Source organism: Pinus tabuliformis, chromosome 1_2, assembly GCF_031772625.1.
Source record: "Pinus tabuliformis cultivar Carrire ecotype Pingquan chromosome 1_2, CPIR1, whole genome shotgun sequence".
NCBI lineage: Eukaryota > Viridiplantae > Streptophyta > Pinopsida > Pinales > Pinaceae > Pinus > Pinus tabuliformis.
In genome coordinates, this window is record NC_142298.1 from 840,729,055 (window position 1) to 840,746,544 (window position 17,490).

A 17,490-nucleotide genomic window follows, 5' to 3' on the forward strand; every position below is an offset into this window, starting at 1 on the left:
TACCATGTACGCCTTGTGATTTTTTCCTTTGTTGATTTGAAGCAACTTTTTCCATCCTCTTTAAATCCTAAAAGGAATATTTCTTCATCAATTCAGCCTCCTTCGATTCCTTCACAATATTTCTAGCCTTAATTTCTTGTAACAGTCTTTTATAGTCTCGTCTGAATACTTTCAAAAACTTTGGGAGGAAAGCTTCAAAATCAACAAGTACTTCTCTTTTCAGTTGACTGTTAGAGTGATGTGGGTGCTATTATAGCATCATATTTAGTTGAATGACATCACCTTCCTCTTCAAAATTTTCAAGGTCTACCAACTCGATATTTCATCTTGAATCAAATTTTCCATGAACATTAAGAACATGGGCGATACCTCCACTCATTCAAGCTGCAAAATTTCTCCCTATTTTTCCAAAGATGACCATAGTTCCACTACTCATGTATTCACATCCATGATCTCCTACAACTTCAACGACTTTGCTGCACCTGAATTCATCACACAAACCTCACTATTTCCATACCATTGAAGCACACTTATCCACTTATTTCCCCCTATAGAGCAACATTCCCAATGATAATTTTTTCTTTCGGATCAAACTGGCTTCTTCTAGGAGGGTAAACCATGATCTTGCCTCCTAATAAACCCTTTCAAAAATAATAATTGTTGTTCCCTTCAAGCTCCAGGGTAACACCTGAACAAAGGAATTCCCCAAGGCTTTGACTTGCATTTCCTAAGAGTTTTACATGAAACATGTCCATGGGAAAACCTGTCATATTATATCTTTCTGTAACTTCATGACTAAGAATTTTACCAACAACTCTATTGAAATTATTCATGGGAATCTCCACATAAACATGTATACCTTTCTCTAGATATTCCTTTGAAATATTAACCACCTCTTGTTCTAGGGCCATATCTAGACCATGATCTTGTGCCTGAACACAATATTGAGCAGCTTCTGGGTGAATCTTTGTTGCATGTTGAATTATTAAAGAAAGATCTATATTTTCACACTTCTTATTATTGTCTATAACCTCTTTATCCATATCTAGCATATTTGCACGACCAACCATCTCCTTTACAATTCTAAAACCCATATCAGACATAAATTTACGACTCCCTTTTGTAAATACGAAGAATAAATAAATGAAATGTTCTAGTTCTCCTACAATTTTTCCTCGTAAAATGGGATCCTCAGTAGCAATACCAACCAGACTTGTTTTATGATATTTGTGCATCATGATGCAATCCAGGTTGATAAGGGGTGTTGAACTAAAACCAAACTCTTATGCATCAAGGAGAGAAACTATGACAAAATCTCTTCCTATTTTCAGTTTACCATCTATTTGTAGAACTGTATGATGACAAAAGTCACTAGCCACCAATGTCTGATGAGTTTTTGCTAGCACAAATTCCCATGGAAACCCAATATTTTTTATTTCTAACCAGCAAGATGCTTCAATACCACCATGATGTCCCGAAATTAATACATGATCTTCATGGCACTTTAATACACCACTTCCTATCACTCCAACTCTGGCTTCAGAGACCATATTTACGCTGATTAGAATTTTGTAGCAAAATACATCAAAATAGTCAAATACATCTTTCTCTCCTTCCAACACTACAAACCTCATATCTTGAACATGAAACCTTATAACATGAAAAACCCCCCAACGTTTGGTTTAGAGGAAGGAAGATGATTTTGACCAAGTTCGGTTGACAGTCTTTTTAGGATATGTACATTCCAGGCTAAAAAATTTTGTAAATTATGTGTGGTTCAAGAAAAGAATGGTTGAGAAGAAAAATAATACTCAAAGAATATTTCAGATTCTAGACCATCTAGAATAGGCACATCAAATTATAGTCTACAGTTTAGATGAACATTGTGCTATTGCATTTCATGTCCAAAAAAATGACCCTACTAGTATATAAGCATAAATTATGAAATGCATTTCTCACAGATAAGTTGATAGAACTAGATATAAATTTCTGGAACAAATCCTTCTAATCTTCAACTAGAATGGCTAGTCCTTCTCCTTACTAGGATATCCCAAGGCACGCCACATTCTCAAACCACTGTAAGAACTGAATAAAAATGAAATAGCGCATAGTAAAACAATGTGAACACATTCTTTAATAAGTAAAACAAAAATTATTCCTTTATGTCGTTACTCTATAATTACCTTTAAGATCAAAAAAAAGTTGTGCAATCTCTTCAATGAAACAAATATCATGATGTGGAAGAGGGATAATAAGCCCCACACCAGTAGTTGAATTTCCTATAACAGAAATATCACCAATGACTTTATGGCCAGAAATTTCACGACCCTCACCAAACTTTGCACCTTGTAGAAGAAAATTTAAAATTTATGATAATAGAAAATATTGACTATAATGTAGGAAGGAGCCTTCACATGCATGTTGCAAGTCTACCATGCACAAAAAGATAATAAACCTAATAATATGCCTTGGAAATAAGTGCAAATCATGATGCTAGCTCAGAAGATGTGCTCTCCCTAAATGCCATCAGTATCATCAATAAATTACCTTCTATAGACTTCTTGAAAAGAAAATTCCATACCTGAGCCATGTTAATATGAATTTCATCTATGTTAGTAATATAGACACTAGAAACTCCAAACCACCCACTCGCAACTTCTTTTATTACACTCCTTTTAGGATTCACCGAACCATCAGGGAGTGGTCCTAACTACGATGGATTCTCTCCTCCTTCACCTGAGGAACATAAAGTAAGGCATACAGAAATATTAATATTGATGGTGCATGAAATAAATTGGTCTAAGTTATCTTTTAGTATCTTGTTTTTGTAAATAAAAACACATGTAGGATTGTTGATTCTTAAAGTTGTTAGAAAAAATTTCCTATCCTAACATTGTTCCAAAAGATAGAAAAAGATGTTGGGAATAATACTGAGAGGGGGTTGAATCAGTGTTTGCAAATCAATAACTTTTTCATTTCATAATCAGATTTATATATGCTACTTCAATGAAGGGAACTCACATGTGCACACAATTGTTCTTAAGGCAACCAACGTATATCTAGTGAACTTATGATTCATTTAATTCATTATATGTTGATCTTTAATTAGTGGATCAGTACTTTATTAAACATTAAACAGTAACCATGTGTAGTAATAACAGAATAAACCATCACACATGAACACCAAGATTTAAGGTGGAAACCCAATGCAGGAGAAAAACCACCTATTGTTGTCATCTCTGTCTTCTTTTAATATAAAGAAAATATGTTTACAATCTTGTACTGATACAGACTCATACAGTACACAGGCACCCACCTGCAGAAGGCTACAACCTTCTCTCGTTCTCTAGCTTCTACTGGAAGGGAGGTATAACCCCCTAGCTCTTCTACTAGCCGATATGTTTACTAGTACGTAGGCACCGACCTACCACCTTCAATTGTTCTCCAATTTCTACTCGAAGGGAGCTCCAACCCCCTAATCTAATCAACAACCACTACTGGCAGGAAGCTCTGACTTCCTCACTAAAGGCTCCAACCCTCAGTATCCTCTAGGACCATGTTTCATAAATTTTCAGATTGGATACTCCTGGTACACAACAACACAATATGTAGGCCACGCTTCATCAAATTTTCATACTAGACCCATCAGTAACATTGAAGCTCAAAATCAATCACCACTGTAATACAACCATCAAATACATCTGCATCAACCAATCAATGAAACTCAATCATCAATCTCTGATATAACTAAAACCCAATCATCAACCTCTAAATCAATCACAACTAAGTCAATCAATCACTGAAACTAATCAACTCTGAAGCTCAATCATCAATCTTTGAATCAACCACAACTGAATCAATCAATCACTGAAACCTATGATATAACTAAATCACCTAATCATTAATTCAACCAATCAACTGGAACAGTCAGATCATTGTAACCAGTACAGAGATCTGAACCCAGAACATTGCATCAACAACCAAAACCAACTGCAACCTCAAAAATCATATGTCAGAATGTATATGCTACTTCAGTGAAGCCAACCTGCGTGTATACGCTACTTCCTTTAACCAAACCTGCGTATACCTCCAAAATTACTGAATCATAAAAACCTCTGAATCAAAATTGTACCAACTAGTAAAATTCTGAAGATCTACTGTCAAATTACAAAGATCTAAACAGATAGCAGCAAAGATCACCCTTCTCACTTAATCAATCAATGAATCAAACTCAATCTCCTTATGCATTCAGTTCTACTTTCAGATATAAGAAGACATCATTGACAGACTACAGTAAAGCAGCAACACTAATCAGATAGATCAACCATTTCTGAATAACATGGTTTTCTTTTGCATATGCTACTTGGAAGAGTCAAACTAGCATATATACGTGCCTTCACCAAGGCGAACCAACGTATAGATATGCAAATACAAACTTATAACTTCGCAGGTATTCCAGGCTTTAGATATACCCATATCATAGCATTTAAAGGAAAAAACATTTATTAGCACTCAGATCTAGCCTATCCATTATCATATCACTTAACGATAAGTCATTATGATCTTGATCCATCATTAGATCTCATCCATCATCAAGCACTCAAGTGCATACTTAATCCAGGTCAAGCAAAGCATCAGAAACCCATAACATGCATATTTGTTTTTTTTTTTGTAACACTTCATAAGATATTCATTACTTGTACACTTAGCTCTTTGATATTCTCCTCCTTATATAGTTTAGTCTTTCTCAATACCTCGGACCAAAACAACACTTAGAACCTGTGGTATTCTTAGATGATATCAAGTAACTGTTATTCCGCTCAATATTGTGGGCTAATACCATGGTATGGACCCTTTTTATTCTTTCACCTTAATTACCTTAATTTTCCATCCCATATGTGCTTTTCCTCTTGTGAAAGTGTGTGCATATGTATACGCTCTTTTTGTACAGTGGACCTGCTTGTATACTCTCTTTTTATACAGTGAACCCACGTATACAACTTAACATACCTGAAAACATTATTTTTCCTCAATTACTTGATTATGATCTGTAGTCCTTTATTCCATCATCCTGTTCTTTTGTACCATTACTCTGTTACCTCTAAATAAACCTGTTATATTGTGATTTTCCATTGTATGTTACTTATGAACTGATTCCTTTGAACTGCCTTGCATTTTGTCACGTCATTATGTCATCTTTGACCTGTAGATTCATCTATGTTCCATCACCTCTGATTTATCATATAGATTCATCTAGTTACCATATACTTGTTCTTCTATAAGTGGGTTGTCATCAAGTACAACACATGCATCATAATGCCAACAAAAGATGTAAACCTGTATTAGATTTTCCTCTAATTAATTTAATAGCCAGAGTCGTATGAACCTCTAGTGAAATTGAACCATAACTTGGTACCTATGCATAATCACTTCATAATATCACTAGCAGGTTCAAATTCCTCCGAAGGAATCCTCTTATCTTATACTTCCACAAATCTAAGCATCTATCACAAATTGTAGTGTTTGTTTAAATCTTGAATTATTTTAGAGTATTACTTATACGATGCAACACCATTTGTGAAATCTACTTCTTGAATATTTGCAATGGTCTATGGGTCATTTATATCCACTTCACCATCTTTACACCAGTGATATTCACCAAGATTGGGCAAAGCATGCACATCAGCACTCCCTTTGGGTAAAACATGGCTAGGAAATGCCAAATTATGAAAACGAAGTGTATCTTGAGAAATAATCTCAAATGTTTCCCCCTCCACCCAACTAGTTTTTCTAGAAAAGCATCTTAAACCACTTCAGATGAAAGTCCAAGTGTCTTGAAAATTTAAGCACCTTTGTAAGAAGCCAAAGTAGAAATTCCCATCTTTCATAAAACCTTCAACATGCAAGATTTACTTGCTTTGATGTATTTTTGAACCAACTCTTCTTTAGTATGTAAGGTTCCATTCTTCTTTGGTGGGACTTTACCATCAATATATAGTCTCCATATAGCTTCAATTTCTGTGTAGGGGCATATAGCATCTGATCCAAACCCTACCAACATGTAGAAATGATGCACTTCACGTGACTCTTGGACTGTACAATCAATCTAATTTGATTTTTCTCTAACTTTGAGACAATATGGTAATTCACAACACCGACAACTAACAGAGAGCTAATAGGGACCCTCTTGGATGATGTAACTGCAAAACTCAAGATCTGTTTAGTGACTCTTTCATCCTTATTGGGGTTAGGAAAATTTAACCACTATTTGTATAAGAGAAATACAATATACAAATAACAACAATCAAATTTTGTTTCGGTTATTAGAGTAACCATAACAAACAATTTGAGGAAGTAAACGAATTTATATGACCCACCTCTATCTGATAGTACTAGTAATTTTTAACCTTCTTGAATTGCAATATGAGCCTCTGATAATATCGTATCCAAGGTATCTTCCAATCCTCTAGAGCCACATTATTTTGGAAATCTGATATCAAGCATTTTTCTATGCAAACCTCAGTAATTCCATTTTTTAATTGATTATGTTTCCTTAGTGGAAATAATAGGACCTTTAAGAGAAAGTCAATGGCACTGCATCTCACTAATTTATGTAATATCTTCTTCTAGAGAAATCATGCATTCCACTGAGGTGACAATTGCTTCATGAATTAGATCAATAGGAGGATTTTTCATTTGAGAAAACATCTACTTGAAGTACTCAAATATTATTTTCGTCCTATTTGAAATCACAGCTAAAGTTGTATCATTCCCCATGTAACCAAGAGATTTTGTTGCATATTTTTCCATAGGAAGAAACAACATTTTCAAAGCCTCAACTCTATAACTGAACAATGAAATACATATTTAAAGAAATGGCTCATAAAACATGAAAACATACATTTAAAAATACTTGATATCATCTTTACATTCAAATCACTTATCCATAAGCCTTCAATGGCAACAACAAGCTATATATTCTCATGTTTTCCATTGTATCATCCAAACCATCAACCTGTAAAAAAATATAGTCAACAAGCTATGGAAAATTTATAGTTCACATCCAGGGTACCCAAGTTATATTGAGAATTTAGAAATCATCTTTACTAATCCAATCACCTATTCAGGCACTCTTTTTACTTCTGGAACAGAATAGACAATATCTTTGAGGGTAAGATTTTGTCTCTTTATCCATTTTGAATAGGGTCATGACATGGAATAATGATTTTTTAAGGCCTCTTCATCTACAATACCATGTTTCTCAAAATATTCAAGTACCATCATGCCAAGATTAAGCCTTCCCTTTTGGAAAATATCCTCAGTTCGAATCTCTACAACACCTGCTTCACTTTCCATGATAACTCCCCCACTTAAGGTTACATAGAAATGACAAAGACGTAGTCCATTACGATCTAGAGCTACTCCAAGATGGTTACCATGAGTGACTACAATGTTTGAACATAATAGAAAGGTGTACAGGGTTATTATGGATGTTATAGAAACTTGAAAAGCATGTGCCCGTTAAAAAAATTTGTTTATTTATTAGTGTGACTCCAAGCATGTGAGTAAAATTCATATTTCCATTAATCTCATCTAGATATCCTTTCTAAACCAGAATATTCCATTTGAAAGAAATATAACTCTCTATTCCATGCTTTCGAGATCACAATAACCATGATAATTCATTTTTTTAATTTCTTTTGTTTATTGTCAGAGCATGTGAGTAAAAGTCATCTTTCACAATAACAGTTTCTCAAAATACAGATATTATTCATCTAGAAAGGTTGGAAACATATGTATTTGGTGAGGAAATGGCCCATGGGATAAGTCTCAAACACTTTGAAAATTATTTTCATATAAAAGAAAGTGCAGAAAATAAATGTTAATCCTCCATAGAGAGAAACATATATTTACATGCTACAAGTCTAGCCCGTCCCATGGTTCCATTAAAGCTGAGAAATATTCATATAAAACTCTATGTTCAGGGTCCATGCTTTTTCATTATGTCATGCCCCTGGAATCATCATCGTTAATGCTTCAGGAAGACTCCTCCCAACTCAAAAAAGAAGCTCTAATACACCTTAGAAAGCCCGTGAAAGACATTGAAAATTTGAGGAGACAAAATCCTTAACGACTAAGAAAAGGGACAAATTCTAGAAGAATTCAAGGGAATACTTGAATCTGAATAGATTTCATCCACAACAGGGAGAATTTTCTACATCTCATCCTTTAAAAGGGCAAGGATTTGTGATGCAGGAGCATTCAGCTCAGCAATTTCATCATAGTTTAGTTAACTTAGGGGGTCTTTTGTTTTAAGGCAAGTTGGATTCCTATGTATGTAATCATTAATGTTTTGAGTGATTAGAATAGGGATTAATTAGATATTGTGAGGATATTTGTAAATCTCTTGAATGTAGGAGAACATGAGTGATGATGAGAGAGTTTGAAATTGATTGTAACTCTTAGACTAGAAAGTGGTGTCATGATTCATGGAACTAGAGAGGATTCTTAGGGATAATTGGAGTTAAAAGTGGACTTAGAGGATATTCAGGATTTAGTTCAACAGATTAAGGATCTAAACCAGAATTGGTTAAATAGAACCTTTTGTATAAATGTAATCCTAAAAGGCATAGTGGTCAGTAGGTAGAGAGTTAGTTAGAGCGAGATTAGATAGGTCTGACTGTAAGCCTACGGGGAGGAAAGAAAGGCCACTGATATTGAAAATTAGGCTGAGGAAGAAATTCCTGGGTAAATGTTGTTTATTAATACAGATAACTCGGTTTTGAGTTTGTGTGATGTACAGTGTAAATGAATTATAGATTGTGTGTGATCTAGAGTAATTCTACATAACATAGGGTGCAGGTGTGCAGAACTAGAGAAGAGGTGCAGAGAGGAGTGTTGTGGCTTTATGCACATACAGTATTGGAGAAAGCCTTTAATGTTACAACAAAGGAAGAAAGCATAAAGGCATGACCAAAGATCGAGATCAGGTCAAGTGAAGATCATAAGGCAAAGATAAATACACAGGCAGAAAGCCAAATGGGCAATGACATAGTAAGAAGCAGAAGAATGTAGCAGTGTATAGGAATTGTTGGATCATTCAAATCAGTGAACGAGCACGGGGGAGATAGATGACCAAGATTAAGTCACATGAAATAAATACAAGAAGATGAATAGCAGAGATTAAGTGATAAAACTTTATTAGCGGATCTCTTTAAGTTTTGATTTAAACACATGGATGGTATTCAGCAAGGGGTAAGCAGTTTCTCACGCACACTAAAGGTGGTAAGAAATCTTTCATAATTTCACATGATTCCATTTAGCGACTGACACGTAGCACACGGAGGAAAGAGAAAACCACTTTTCTCATGTGCCTTCATTCTGATCTCAATTGTGCTTAATTCTACGTGAGATTGCGCGATGACTATTAGATCAAGCAAGATTGATCAACGGTGAAGATCAGCCAAGCTTGTTGGCAATTGGGTGACGCGACAGCAATTGGATTAGGCAGAGAAGATCAACGGTGGAGATTGTCTGGACTTGTTAATGATCGGGTGACGCAATAACCATTGGATCGAGGAATGAGATCGATGGCAGAGATTAAACGCACTAAAGAGAGCATCGATGTATGTACAAAGGTTCGAAGAAAGGCGGAAAGGTAAAGATCTAAGTGTGTGTTATGAGTTATTTCTATTATACAAGAATTATAATAGAAATAGGCGGAATTAATGTTTTATGGGTTAAGTTTGGGTTTTAACCAATGTCTGAAGACCATGGTATGGTTAATATGCACAGGTAATAAAATTAGCTGAAAGGTTGAGTTATAAGGGCTAATAGAGAACCGAATATATTTTCGCTTAAGGGCTTAAACTTTGATAAAGTGGGTTTTCATCAGATGTTGTATTTCTGCATAGATTTTGCTTAAGGAACCTTAACCTTGATTACGTGAAGGTTTTAATAAGGATGGAATTTTGAGAATTCCTGGGCCACACATAGTGTTACATGCAATTGTATTTGCATACTGTGGGTATATGCAGCTTAGTCTGCAACAAAATGGTGTTTGTAGCTTAGGCTACCATCATTTTGGTATCAGAGCCAAACAAGAAAACTCTGTTCTAAGAGTTATGTTTAAATATGTGTATGCAGGAAAGAGGAGATCAAGTTTTAAATCTGACAAACAGAATTTCCAGATGCAAAAGAAATGGAGCACAATTCACTCAAAGTGCAGGTGAATAGTAGAACCATATCATGCAGAGGTCTTGAAGGTGAGAAGATTGCAGCAACCTAGAGCAAGGAGTGCTCAATTGGTTCCAAAGAGGAGAGAGCCAGAGAGATGCCAAAAGACTGAGCTCAGAGGAGACAAGCTTAGTGAGGCATGTGTAGCAAGAAGGAGACTTGTTACTGCAGAGGTTTTATTGCAAGTCATAGAGAGATCATAAAGGAAATTCCACAGAGGATGTGGGTAGAATTGCTAAAGAATGAAGAAACCTGGTAAGAATTTCTGAATGAAAGAAGAGGTGGTCAGAACCTAGTATTTCATTGTGATTGAAATACAAGAGGACAATTGCATTCTTACAAGGTGTAGATGAGTTGAAGCCTAGAAGGAGCAGAGAGAAGTGATCAAAGAGGTTTGAGAGAATAGAGAACCAATTGCTTGCCAAAAGACCAAGTAAAGAGGAAAGCTTGTTGAGGTGAGTGGTAGCAGGGAGGACTTGTTGTTGCAAAGACTTTAATGCAGCTCATAATAAGTGAGTGAGGAACTCATGAAAATAGAGGAGAAGATGGCTACTGATAGTCATAAAAAAGATAACAAAGATTCTGAGGAAGACCATAGCAGAAGAAAAGTGAAGAAGGATGATGCCATGGCAAATGGCAAGAGAATGAGTCAAGAGGAGCATGACAAGGAGATTGCAGAGTTAAAAGAACAACTCAATATATTAAGGATGTTACTAGAGGAAAACCAAAGACAAGGTTGGGTCTTGAGGAAAAAGCCAGTGAAGTGGTCTAAGTTATAGAGAAGACTACAACAGAAGCAAGTGAAGTGGTTGGTGGAAAAGCTCAGAGACGCTGAGTTGGAAATGGAAGTTTCCATTTGTGAAGCAGAATAAGATGAAGTTCTGGGTAAAGATGAAAACTGGAGATCTGTGGAAGATCTAATGAATTGTTGTGAGAATTCAAGACAGCAAGGAGATATGATGACTGAAGCATCAAGTGAGACCACAAGGTCTTGTGTTTTTAAAACTGATAGTTTATGTATGATTGCAGGTATTGCAAGAGAAAAGAAACCTTTTGAAGATGTCTTGAGGATGGATGAAGATTTTGAAGTGAAATATGACGAAGAAAACCTTTCAGATGAGGAAATATTTGAATGGTTGCAACAGAAGGAGTTCGTTGATGAGTTACTTAATGGGAGAAGACAATCATTTAAAGCTGTCATAGAGATGGAAGATCAGGATATTATTCTGATGAAGAAGGAAGGAATGTTGTCTCAGAGAGGTAATCTAATGAATTTGATTAATGTTATTGATGAAGAACAAATGCAGGAGAATATTAATGCAAATGATGAGGCAAGGATAGCTCTTGGAGAAATATTATAGAGAGATAGCAAGGGAAAGTGTACTGAAGAAGAAGAGGAGGCAGATTTGTCTCAAGACAGAGAAGAGACAATCATAAAATTGAAGAAAGAAGAAGTCTATGCAAAAGACTTAACAAAGGGAGAAAGGACATCTGATGATTGGTCACTAACCAAGGAAGGTTTTGCAGAGGATGAGAAGTCTTTTGAAGCTGTCAAAAGTATCAAAGAGTATCTTTCAAAAGATAAATACTCTTAAGTAAAGGAGGATAGAGAATGTTTCTTGAATGAGAAAAGTAGTGAATTATTGTAGTAGAGAGAATTTAGTAATACATTGATGTTTGAATATGTTACAACCTAGGAACAATTTCTTGTGAAATAGGGAGATGAGAATCAATCTGAAGAGATAATATGTGATGCAACAGTTGAGACTGTTGAACCTTGTAATTCTTAAACTGATAAATTGTGTATAAATGCAGGAATTATAAGTAATGATGAAGTACTTATGAAATGTCACAGAGAACTTGAATTACTGGAATATTTTCTAGAAAACTCAGAGTATGACAGTGTGATTGCAGAGGAAGGAGTTCACTACAGTGCACTAGAATAGGAAAACATTGTTGAAGAAGATGGTGTGGAGGAGAGACTAGCTGACAGTCTCATGAATTCTTTTGAGAATTTAAATCAGCATACTGATGTGCTGACAGAGGAGGAAAAAACAGAGAAACAGGCTAAATTGTTGCCAAAGGAAGAAAAGGCAAAGAAGCCTTATGTTTTTTATTTTAAAAATTGTTTTATGATTGTAGGTTATGATGAAGATACTGCTGCAAAGACAAAAGAATATTTGGCACAGGAGAACAGTCAAATGAAGGAGGAAAAGGAAGATTCCATGATAGTACTTAGCCCATGGAACAAAAACATTAAATCATTGGAAAGTAAATTTGCAGACAAGGAGTAGAAATCAAATGTTGCAGAGGGAGGTATCTTCAAGAATATTCAGGAAGTTTGGGGGGAAGCAATATCTACAGCAGTATCTAAAGCAATCTCAAGAGTAATATCAGAAGCTGAAGTAGGAAAAGCTTAAGAAAGTAATCAACAGTTTAAATATAAATGGACAACGTGCAATGAGATGCAATGGCAGAGTATGTACCAGCCCAAGGATGTTATGGAGATGGATATTGAAGAATTATGGCAGTTGATGATGAAATAGTCTAGTTTGAGGAAGATCAACCAGAAGATAACAAATATACAGCAACAACAAAGGTGCAAGGCATTTGGGCAGTTACAAACTAAGGTTTGGGACCCTGGAGGTTTTTTATCAACATATGAGAACACATGATTAGGAGATTATGATTATTTTAACCTTGGGAGTTTGATGCAGGAGCATTCAGCTTAGCAATTTCATCATAGTCTAGTTAACTTAGGGGGTCTTGTGTTTTCAAGGAAGTTGGATTCCTATGTATGTAATCATTAATGTTTTGAGTGATTAGAATAGGGATTAATTATATATTGTGAGGATATTTGTAAATCTATCGAATGTAGGAGAACATGAGTGATGATGAGAGAGTTGGAAATCGATTATAACTCTTAGACTAGAAAGTGGTGTCATGATTCGTGGAACTACAGAGGATTCTTAGGGATAACTGGAGTTAAAAGTGGACTTAGAGGATATTCAGGTTTTAGTTCAGCAAATTAAGGATCTGAACCAGAATTGGTTAAACAGGACCTTTTTTATAAATGTCAGCCTAAAAGGCATAGTGGTCAGTAGGTAGAGAGTTAGTTAATGTGAGATTAGACAGGTTTGACTGTAAGCCTATGGGTAGGAAAGAAATGCCACTGATATTGAAAATCAGGCTGGGTAATAAATTCCTATGTAAATGTTGTTTATTAATATAGATAACTCGATTTTGAGTTTGTGTGATGTACAGTGTAAATGAATTATAGATTGTGTGTGATCTAGAGTAATTCTACGTAACATAGGTTGCAGGTGTGCAAAACCAGAGAAGAGGTACAGAGAGGAGTGTTACGGCTTTATACACATACAGTATTGGAGAAAGCTTTTAATGTTACAGCTAAGGTAAAGAAAGCATAAAGGCATGAGCGAAGATCGAGATCATATCAAGTGAAGATTGTAAGGCAAAGACAAATACACAGGCAGAAAGCCAAATGGGCAATTACACAGTAAGAAGCAGAAGAACGTAGCAGTGCACAGGAATCATTGGATCATTCAGATCAACAAATGAGCACGAGGGAGATAGATGACCAAGATTAAGTTGCGTGAAATAAAGACAAGAAGATCAATGGCGGAGATTAAGCGATAAACATTTATTAAGCCGAATCTCTTTAATTTTTTATTTAAGCACATGGATGGTATTCGGTAAGGGGTAAGCAATTTCCCATGCACCCTAAAGGTAATAAGCAGTCTTTCAAAATTTCACACAATTCCATTTAGCGACTGACATGTATCACATGGAAGAAAGAGAAAACCACTTTTCTCGCGTGCCTTCATTTTGATATCATTCATGCTTAATTCTGCGCGAGATTGGGTGATGACCATTGGATCAAGCGGGATTGATCAACAGTGAAGATCAACCAAGCTTGTTGGCAATCGGGTGATGCGACAGCCGTTGGATTAAGCGGAGTAGATCAATGGTGGAGATTTTCCGGACTTGTTAATGATCGGGTGACACAATAACCATCAGATCAAGGAATGATATCGATGGCAAAGATTAAACGTGCTAAAGAGAGCATCTTTGTATGTGCAAAGGTTCGAAGAAAGGTGGAAAGGTAAAGGTTTAAGTGTGTTTTATGAGTTATTTCTATTATACAAGAATTATAATAGAAATAGGCGGAATTAATGTTTTATGGGTTAAGTTTGGGTTTTAACCAAATTTTGAAGACCATGGTATGGTTAACATTCGCGGGTAAAAAAATTAGTTGAAAGGTTGAGCTATAAGGGTTAAGAGAGAACCGAATATATTTCCTCTTAAGGACTTAAACTTTGATAAAGTGGGTTTTCATGAGATGTTGTATTTCTGCATAGAGTTTGCTTAAGGAACCTTAACCTTGATTAAGTGAAGGTTTTACTATGGATGGAATTTTGAGAATTCCTGGGACACACATAGTGTGACATGCAATTGTATTTGCATAATGTGGGTATATGTGGCTTAGGCTGCATCATTAAGGTGTTTGTAGCTTAGGCTGGCATCACTTTGACACTTTAATAATCCTTCTTATGCTTTCATCCTACAACAAAATTAGCAGAACAATGCATATTTATTTAAACTTCATCATTCAACATATGACAGGAACTATATGAGCATTTAAAAAAATATTGGATCATAGTGCACAATCATTTCAAAGTTGTATCCTATAACCCACAAGGTAGGGCTTCAGTTCTGCTCATGAGGATTCATTTTAGGGTTTCCATTTGATTGGGAGGAAAATGTTGGATCCTATCACCAACAAGGTAGGGCCTCAGTTATACTTGTGAGGATACATTTTAGGGTTTCCATTTGATTGGGAGGAATGTGAGTGGAACTGGACACATCCATACTCCCTCCACCGTCTCTTCTAGGGACCAAAACCATCCCCCTAATTTCATTAATGGTTGTAGGTTTCATGCTTAGAGGCTTTCCCCATCCAAATCCTATATCAAAAAAAGGAAATTTTGGGGATTTCACTGCACTTATAGAGAAATGACTGTCATAAATGCCACAGATGCAAAGGTTATGAGATTTGATCTAGTCAATATAATTGTTAAGCTACACTTCTGATTTGTAGAATTTGATTACCTCTTGGATGAAACCATCAACAAAGCTGATATCTCCCTCCAATAGCTGCTTGGTCGTAGTCTGGGTGACACCCCGACATATGCAGTTTCCAAAATACATTGGTGGAAAAGGTGGATTTACCCGGTCTTTGCAATCTGCACGCACTAGAAAATGAACTGGTTGGTTATCTGGGACTCTGCGAGCTTCGATTACACATCTCCAGAAATGTGCTACAACTTCTACAAATGAACTTGAAGTTTGAGCTTGTTCCTTCAAATTTTGAATCATTTTTTCGCTAAAAGGAAAAGTTGAGATTTCTTCTTGCCTGGATATATGAATACTAATATCACCAATAAATTTGTTGTCTTGCATCAAAGATTCCAAAGTCACAGGTAGCGAATCATCCAACAAAACCTTCAAAATATATGCTCCCTTAAGTTGATTGATGACTACCTAAGAATAAAATCCATAAGTAAATTCATAAGTAATTTAGCAAAGAGGAGGCTCATTCTACAACCTAGTATGATGTGTAAGGATGTTTGTCCTTCATTAAAATTGAAATTTTTCTCAAGTCTACCAAAAAAAATTAATTAAAAAACTAAAAAAAATAAAAAAATTGATTTTTTATACAAAACATTGAAATAATGTCAGCTCATAAAAAAATTACATGTGAAGAAATTGGGACCCTCTCAACTCATATTAGATCCCTATTTAACATGGATCTATGTTGGTTTTACGTTTACAAGGACATTGATTTCTCTCTTGATTGGATGCAAAAATAGGGAAAATACTCACCATTTGAAATTTTCTGGCATATTATTTATCTCCCCCATTGTGCCCTAATATGTGAATGGCATGGGATGAGCACGAACCGAGCTATGAAATGTTTTTGATCAAAACCAAGAATGAATATCCAAGTAAAAAAAGTAAATTTATCTTGGATAATAGCACAATTGCACATATTTATGGTTGGCATTTCCTTCATTTATGATGGGTGTTAAAAATTTAGGCTCGAAAATTTTGTTTCAGACACTAAAATTAAACGAAGTGGCAAAGAAAAATTTAGACCGGGTTTCACTGTAAAATATTTTGAAACCCTCAACTACTTCCACATCTCATCTAATCTTAAATAATCCCCTCAACATCCAGGTTTGAACATCACATGCTTCATGTGCTCCATTCATCTGTATATGCTTCAGGTGCTCCATTCATGTGCTCCTTTATGGGTTTCAATAGTGTTGGATAACATTAGAGGTCAAGGTAGAATTTGATAGTCGTTGAAACAAAATTATTCTCTTGCTTGAGGGTTAATTTAAACTAACCTCTAAAAAAATCATCTTCGGTTGAAAAATATTCAATATCATCCAAATGCATCAGGGTTTTGTTTATTTCAATCCCATGGCCTAAATTTTTAAAGTGGGGTTTAACAATGGGGTTATGATGATCATTCATAGGGGATCAACCTTAGTATCTTGAGTCTTATAAGTGGCTATTCATTGCAGAATTATGGATCTTCATCATCTTGATCTCGGAAAAACTTGGGTTTCTGGGACTGATCCTCATCGTTCAAAGCCCCAATGTTCAAAGATCAATTCCGATATGTTGATGATATCTAGCTAGCATTTGATTTCATTATCTTGGTCAAAAGTGGTTGGATTTTCACATTCTCCTTCATCATCATGAAATCCAAGGGTGAATGAATGGCACTTCCATTCAAAATCAAGGTTGAGGGAGAATGTAGGAGCTTCAAAGTTGTCCATTAGAATTATTTTGGAAACGATTGCAATGCACAAATTCAACTTTTTATTGAAATGTACTTTGAATTTAATGACATTGGCTCCAAATACTCAAGCTCCCTCTCCCTAGAGATGAACATTTGGTAGGTTCTCCATTGGCAGGATGATATTGCAAGGCTCTCGATTGCACTCTATAAGTGGATGGATCTTGCTTATTTGGTGACTTTTTATTGTTGATGTTGAAATCATCACCATTTTAGTTCACAATTGGATGGATCTCACTTGTTATTTGTAACTACTATTATTTTCGTTGTTCAACTTTTCTCTTATCGGTTAGTAATATTATAGATGCTTTGGAACAACTGTCATGTTTGGTGCTAAGTGGGAGGGTGAGAGTGAAGTGGGAGTC

The 17,490-nt window shown here is 35.5% G+C and overlaps 2 pseudogenes; both read right to left on the bottom strand.

Annotated features, from left to right (window-relative positions):
• Positions 1 to 67: 67 nt before the first annotated feature.
• LOC149208564 (glutamate synthase 1 [NADH], chloroplastic pseudogene) lies at positions 68 to 1,550 on the bottom strand (annotated as a pseudogene).
• A 518-nt stretch (positions 1,551 to 2,068) lies between these two features.
• LOC149208565 (glutamate synthase 1 [NADH], chloroplastic-like) lies at positions 2,069 to 16,178 on the bottom strand (annotated as a pseudogene).
• Between the last annotated feature and the right edge of the window lie 1,312 nt (positions 16,179 to 17,490).